The following is a 5838-nucleotide window of genomic DNA, read 5'->3' as shown; positions in this document are numbered from 1 at the left end:
TTTCTTCCTGTAATTCCCTTAACTTCTCCTGTAAGAATCAGGATGCTATACCACTTAGAGCATATATATTTAGAAATGGTATCACTTCATTGTCTATGGTGCCTTTTAGCAGGACATAGTTTCCTTCCTTATCTCTTTTGATTAGATCTATTTCTGCTTTTGCTTTGTCTGAGATTAGGTGTACTACCCCTGCTTGTTTTTCATCAGATGAAGCACAATATATTATGCTCCAGACTTACTTTTGCCCTGTGTGTATCCCCCCATTTCAGATGTGTTTCTTGTAAACAACATATTATTGGATTATGGTTTTTAATTCATTCTGCTATCGGTCTCCATTTTATAGGAGAGTTTGTATCTCAATTACATTCACATTCATGATTGTTATCTGTGTCTTTCCTTCCATCCTTTCCCCCATTTATGCTTTTAGTCCTTCCTTCTCCCTTCCCCTCCACAATAGTTTTAAGTTTTTCCTACTGCTTCCCTCAGTCTTCCCTTCCTTCTTTCAGCTCCCCTTCCTTTTACTCCCCTTTACCTTTACTACCTCTTACCTCTCTTTTAACCTCCCTTTCTTTTTTTCTCCCTTCCCCTCCTACTGCCTATAGAAGTAGATAGATTTCTACACACAAATGAGTTTGTTGTTCCCTCCTTGAACCAAACCAGATGAGAGTAAATCTCAAACACTGCTCATCTCCCTCCTCTGTTTCCCTCTAGTGTAATATACATTTGCCCCTCTTCCTGTGATGTAATTTAGCACTTTCTGCCTACTGCTTCTCACATCTCCTGTTACAATCCCATTTCACCCTTAAATCACATTTTTATCATCACATCATTTACTTTATACCTTCTTCCTTTATCTATGTATATCCCTTTTATATATCATGTTAATATACAATTCTCAAGATTAACAAGTATCATCTTCCCTTATGAGGATTTAAACAATTTGCCCATATTGAATAACAAGATTTTCCCCCCTGTTTACCTTTTTATTCCTCTCTTGAGACTTGTGTTTGAAGATCGAGTTTTCCATTGAGTTAGGGCCTTTTCATCAGGAATGTCTGGCAATCCCTTATTTCATTGAATGTCCATCTCCCTGCCTGAAATATTATTCTCAACTTTGCTGGGTAATTAATCCTTGGTTGTAGTCCCAGCTCCTTTGCCTTATGGAATATTATATTCCAATTCCTTCAGTCTTTTAATGTAGAAGCTTCAAGGTCCTGTGTGATCCTGACTGTAGCTCTTTGATATTTAAATGTTTTCTTTCTGAAAGAAAGCTCACAGCATTTTCTCCTTAACTTGATAGTTCTGGAATTTGGCAATGATATTCTTTGATGTTTTTAGTTTGGGATCTCTTTCAGGAGGTGAGCAGTGGATTCATTTGATAACCATTTTGTCCTCTGAATCTAGAACTTCGGGCCAGTTTTCCTTGATTTCTTGCAATATATCGTCCAGGTTCTTTTTTTCATCACGGCTTTCTGGTAGACCAATATTTCTTAGATTTTCCTTTCCTGGATCTATTTTCCAGGTCAGTTGTTTTTCCAAATAGATATGTTGCATTTTGTTCTGTCTTTTCATTCCTTAGATTCTGTTTGACTGATTCTTGTTGTCTCATAGACACATGAGTTTCTACTTCCCTGATTCTAATTTTTATCAAATTGTATTCTTTAGTTAGCTATTGCATCTCCTTTTCCATCTGTCCAATTGTTACTTGTAAGGAGTTATTTTCTCCAGTTAGGTTTTGTACTTCCTTTTCTATTTGTCCAGTTTTCCTTTCTAAGGTGCTGCTCTCTTCAGTAAATTCTTTTTTCACATTTTTAAAATCATTGGCCAGTTCTTTTTTCTATTTCTCTAATTTGACTTTTAAAATGCTTCTCCAGCTCTTCCAAGAGTGCTTTTTGGGCTTGAGATCACTTCGTATTCCTTTCTGGAAGTTTCATATGGCAGTACAGTCTCATTGCTGACCTTTTTAGTATTTGTGCTTTGGTCCTTTTACGGGTCTTTCAAGGTCAACAAGAGGAGAGGTAGAGTATTTACCAATCAGTCTTCCTTCTTAGCTCCCAGAAATTCAAGTCTCATAAATTGTTTCTTGCTGTCTGCTTGCAATATTTTCTCCTTGACCTGATAATTCTCGAATTTGGCTACAATATTCCTTGGTCATTTAAACTGGGGATCTCTTTTAAGAGGTGGTAGGTGCATTCTTTCAATGACTGTTTTACCATCTAGTTCTAGCCCCTCTGGTAGTTTTCCTTGATAATTTCTTGAAAGATTTTGTCTGGGCTCTTTGTTTGATCATGGCTTTCAGATAAAACCATAATTCTTAAATTATCTCTCCTGGATCTATTTTCCATATCAGTTGTTTTTCCAGTGAGGTATTTTACATTTTCTTCCATTTTTTCATTCTTTTGACTTTGTTTGAGTGATTATTGTTGTCTCATATAGTCATTACCTTCCACTTCCCTGACTCTAATTTTTAACACATTGTTTCTTCAGTTAGCTTTTGTACCTCCTTTTCCTTTTGGCTAATTCTACTTTTTAAGGAGTTGCTTTATTCAGTGTATTTTTCCCCATTTGGACAATTGTCAATTCTAAGGAATTGTTTTCTAAAGTCAATTTCTGTTCTTCTTTTTCCAAGCTGTTGACTCTGTCTTTCATACCTCTCGTTTCTTTTCCCAATTTTTCTTCTGTCTCTGTCTTATATGACTTTTAAAATCCTTCTTGAGCTCTTCCAAGAAGACTTTTTTGTCATAAGACCGGTTCATATTTCCCTTTGAGGTTTCAGATATGGGTACATTGATAATGTTTTCCTGCTCTGAATTTGTGCATTGATCTTCCCTGTCCCCATAGAAGGAATCTATGATCATTGTTTGTTTCTGCTTTTTGTTCATGATGGTTATCTGTTGCCTGGCTTTTAAATTTGAGCTCTCCTGCTGGAGTAAATGGGGCACTGAACCAAGCTTCTTGTGCTGGGGAACCAGGGGCCCAGTCACTGCCTTGGTATTCTGGGGTTTCAGGTGCTTGCAGCTAGAAGGAGTCTGGAAGGAGTCTGGAAGCTTGCCTGAGGTAAAGCTGGGGTTCTAGTGGTGGTATCTGGTGTTTGCTGAGGCCAGGTGGGGTTTTCTGCATTTCTCCATGGCTACACTGAAACATATGGAGGTCTGGCAACTGGAGTATGCCAGCCCTTGCCAGATTGTGCTTAAATGCTTGTTGGTTCTCCAAGCTAGTGTCTTCCAGTTCTGCTGGCTATGTTAAAGCATGGAGAGGGTGCATCACATCTTTCTACTGGCTCTGCTGCTCCAGAATATTTCCTGGGGCACTATTTTCTATTTGTTCAGACATCAATATGAGAGAGAGACAGCAATTTATTGTTTACTTTGTCACCTTGGCTACCAGAAGTTCAATCTGAATTTTTAAACACAGATCTGATGCTGTCAATACATTCTAGGGATTCTCTCTCATATTTAAGAGCTAATACACAATTGGCATTCAAAGGTCTTCATAACTAATTGGATTTAAATAAGGAGGGCTGTGCAAGGGTACCAGCCTTACTTTCTCCTTGGGAACATTCTGGGTCCAGTGGCCAGATATGGGTTAGGATGACTGAAGATGATTCCAGATACAGTGGGAGACCATAGACTTTTTTGATAAATGCTTGCTATTGAATTACTGACTGACAGCATTCCTAATCTATTGCCTCACAAACAGTCCCTCCTTCCATTCCACAGTATCTACCCAGAGCTGGTTCTGCTCTTAATTCTGGAGTGGAAATAATGACAGCTGCTTTCAATGAAAGGGATTTTACTGCATCCATGAATCACCAAAAGCCCATTTGTAAGGGAAAAAAAGTTATCCTTGTCTTTTCCTGAAGACCATAATCCCTATGAGAAATGGGTAAAGAGCAGATTCCTGTTGAATGGCCTTTGAATCCAGGAACTATAGTGTGTTAGAAAGAGCATTGTCCTGAGATCTGGGAGACCTCAGGTCTAGCCCCAGCTCTTCTTCTAATTGGTTTGGAAATGTTGCTTGGCTCCTCTGAACTTCTGTTTTCTTTTCTTTCAAATGAGGGAGATAAACTAGTCATTTTCTACTTGTAGCCTGTATGTGGGGGGCACAATTATTGCAAGAGATTCACCTCAAGAAAGAACTCAGTAGGAAAAACAAAAATACCAAAAACTCACATATTTTCTGTTGATTTTATCAGCAATATGTCTGCAACACACTTATTGCTCTTGTATAAGTCATTGCCTGCTAATAGGAGGGGGGTCAGGATACCTTCAGGATGACTTATCATTCTGTGGCTAATTGCCCTCCCTGCCCTTCCCCACTGATGAATGGAGTCAATTAGTACTGGGGACAAATTCAGCCTCACATAGTTGTATTAGTTGTGTGACCCTGACAAAGTCATTTGCCCTCTTTTTGACTCAGTTTCCTCAACTGTAAAATGAGGGGCAACAATAGTACCGACTTCCATGAGTTATTGTGAGGATCAAGGAGATAATATTTGCTAAAAGCACTTAGCTTAGTGCCTGATACATAGTAGGGACCAAATAGTGGTTTCCCCTTCTTGCTTTCTTCCAGAGGTCCTGGAACCATTGAGAACTTCTGGCTTAAATGGCTTCTCTTGGTTCATAATTTATGCTCTTTGGTCATATATAATGTATCCCCCTTTCTTCCCCAGGGGAATGATGGACAATAATTTCTCATTGGACCACAGGGCTTTGTGTTCAGCAGTCACCCCTCCCCATTCTCCCAACTTCCTTTAGCCAAAACACTTCCCTGGAGATGTAAAAAGGACAGAGAGGTCTGTGTGGGAAGGACTTAGGCTGAACAAGAGCAAGAGGAAGTCGATGAGTCTGTCTCTCCATGTCCCACTGGTTCCTCTTGGCCATAGGGAGAGGACAGGGGAAGAGGGAGTAAGGAGATGGCATGCTCCTATCCTGGTTGTTTTTCCTAAATAGACTCTAATATAGACCCACAACTACCCTCAGCCACCTGAAGCTGCCATCCATCTGAGGTTATCCTCTCAAACCAGACAGCTCCATTTCCATTTCCCTGAATCTTGTTGAAGTGCTAGGCCCAGTTCTCCTTACCTTCACCCTCTCCCCTAAGCCCAGTCTCTCTGGTTACCTAAACATGGGACAGATATATGAGATCAAGAAACCTATGGTTGTTACACAAACTCCAGAAGAAGTTGTAAGGGCCAAGACTCTACCTGAGAGGGAGTCTCTAGGTCATCCTCAGAATCAGAGCCCTGACCAATGGAATGCCTCAGACATAAGAGATCTCATCTCATCCCTGGTACATCAGTATTTCTGCTCCTTCCACTCCTCTCACTTCCCCAACTATAGCTCCCCCCACTCTCTCTTACTTCTTCTTTCTTCTCAGAGGCTCAGAATCTGGCAGTGGTGAATTAGGATCAACACCCTCCTGCCATCCATTAGCCAACGGAAAGCTAGAAGAGACCAGCTCCCATGTCCCCTACCTCTTGACCTATGGAGGAATGATGGCCCAGGCAGTTCCACTACTGCTGCTGTCTTTTCTGTTAATGGGTATCTGGGAGTGGAGGTTGGTGAGGGCAGGGTTGAGGTGATGACTGGCAGGGAACAGAGAAGAGAGAGGAGAGTGGCAGAGGGAGGCAGGATAATGTTGTGTGGCCATGAAGGCCTAGGGAGGGATAGGAGCAGTGGTGTGCTAGAACCAGCTCACACTGACTTGGAAAAGCTGATGGTTATATTTCTAGTGAGAGCCTTCAAAACTGGCAAACAATGCTCACAATTAAGAGGTGATTTATGGTTTTATTGACTGACCACATAAAAAGGGGGCAGTGGGAATGTTAATGCACAT

The sequence above is a fragment of the Notamacropus eugenii genome, chromosome 2 (assembly GCF_028372415.1).
Source record: "Notamacropus eugenii isolate mMacEug1 chromosome 2, mMacEug1.pri_v2, whole genome shotgun sequence".
NCBI lineage: Eukaryota > Metazoa > Chordata > Mammalia > Diprotodontia > Macropodidae > Notamacropus > Notamacropus eugenii.
The sequence above is the reverse complement of the archived record's forward strand: the minus strand, read 5'-3'. Positions refer to the sequence as shown.